Genomic DNA, 2,227 nt, shown 5'->3' on the forward strand with positions numbered 1-2,227 from the left:
TGTATTTTAGCCACTAATATCTAACAACATTTGTCATTTCTCATATTTTTAAAATTGTCTAACATTAAACTAGTAAGAAGATTTTTGTGGTAATTGATAGTGCACTTTTCATTGTCTAAGATCAAGATGTGGATCTTTCATGAATATTTCCTTTTATGGGCATTGATAATGCACATTTTATTGCCTGAAATATCAATCGAGGATTTTGAAGGGCTCTTGTTTTTTGTTTCATTTTCTTTGGCACTTTGATTGACGAGGCATTTTTTTGTTTTGATTTTCTATGGATTCTATTATCCTTCGGGTCTAATAGGAAAAATGGTGTATGACTAACGTAAAAGAATATAATATTTTCTTTAATAATTGAAATGTTAAGAAAATTGTTGAAAACCTACAATCTTCTTGTCATTAATATTTTCGGGGTAATTAAAGTAAAATCATTTTACAATGTCTGTGCTCAAACGAGGTCACTAGAGATATATTTTTAGTTTTTGTGAAATCAAAAGATGCATTGTGCCATTAGAAAAAAATGTTTGAGTATCAATGCCATTATGTCATTGTATTCATAATTCACTAAATGTAAGCAGGTTAAGTAATAAACAACAACAAGTAGCAAACATCTAGTGAAATTATTCAATTCTTTGTGTAATCAATAGGCTTGAAGGAGAGAGTTTTCTTTTGAAGATCGTAGCCGACTAGAAAGTTCTGTTGCGCCAAACTTCCAAAGATGGAAAATTCTAGTTTAGTTGGGGCAAAAGCAAAACATAAAACATCCTCACTAACTGCTACAAATGTGTTAAGAGCGTTCAATTGGACACTTGTACCCCTGAAATGTGTTGTGATAACTGGAAGCACCGATGTTTGACCTAATGGAGACTTATAGCAAAGGCTCAACAATTGTGAAGGGTCACGAGCACGCTCCAATTTAACTACATCTGAGACGACTGATTCTAATGAAGAGTAAACATCACTAGGCAGAAGAGTCACTGTTGTACCGGAGTCAATTATAATGTTACCAGATCCTCTAGTACCAAAGGAAGAGCTTCCAAATTCTACTCTTATATTTTCAACGCTAAACACTTCTAACACTAGGTAGTTAAAGAGAGTATCTGGAAACATTGGATTTGAGACAGTACCATCACTAGAAACCACACCGTCATCTCCAAAGTTGAGTTTGCTTGAGGTGTTAGTACCTAAAAATGACAGCCCCAAAGAGTTGGAGAATTTTCCATGTATTGAAGAACCAAGTTGAGTTATGAGTGAAAAAGGCCCATTTGCAAGACCAACTATGTCAGACCCTTCACCTTCATAAAATAAAGTGTTACTATTCCCACATCCAATAACAGTTTTAGGAAAAGTTATAGTTGAGCCATTAGTGGAACTTAAAGTAAGAGTATCCAAACATAGAGCCCCTTTCATACATGAACCATCTCCATATTCAACCATATATTAACAACTTTTTTTATCACTATTTAAAGAGCGAGAAGTGTCTCTCATCGTTTTACATGTATTAGAAGTGAAAGGAAAGATTTTGTGTTGTGGATTTTGAAGGGTCAAATATTGGAGTGATTTGTTTGTAACAAGGGTTACAAGGTTGGCATTGTAACCAAGTAATGTCACTACTAGTGTCAAGAATACCTAAAACTTTGACTGGTGGGGTGCCAACTGAGTAACTCGTGATGTATTCACGTCCATTAGGAAACAGATTGGACTCAACGTTTTTGGTGGAAAAGGAAGGTTTGTTGAAATTATTGGCATGGTTGATGGAACGTTGCATTGCTTTAGCAACTCGATCAAAATGAGTTTCATTGGGAAGGTAGAATGGTGATTTTGAAGAATCACGATGGATGAATTCCACACTAAATCCAAAACCCTCAATAAGAGAAATGCGACTAAGACAAAGCAAAAGAAAAATGACAAATGAACATATTTTTTCCATCACTAATTTGAGACCATAACTTGTTTCACGTTATTATTCATCTTCATTATGTGATGGCCTTTTATAAGACTTAATGAAGATTAATTGAGTGTGTTAGTGAAATTGTGTGCCATACAAAGGTGGAAATGGAAAAATTATGTGGAGGGAGGGTTTCCAAAATCATTCATTCCCTTTGTGAGTTTGGTTTTGGAGGGGGAGGAAGGAAAACAATTGTATTTTATGGCTCCAAAGCCTTCCCCTTATGTCCTTTACTCTCCAAAAACCAACTCCCAAACACACCTTAAACCAAAT

The 2,227-nt window shown here is 34.8% G+C and overlaps 1 pseudogene; it reads right to left on the reverse strand.

Annotated features, from left to right (window-relative positions):
- LOC109363542 lies at positions 631-1,936 on the reverse strand (annotated as a pseudogene).

The sequence above is a fragment of the Lupinus angustifolius genome, chromosome LG13 (assembly GCF_001865875.1).
Source record: "Lupinus angustifolius cultivar Tanjil chromosome LG13, LupAngTanjil_v1.0, whole genome shotgun sequence".
Classification (NCBI taxonomy): domain Eukaryota; kingdom Viridiplantae; phylum Streptophyta; class Magnoliopsida; order Fabales; family Fabaceae; genus Lupinus; species Lupinus angustifolius.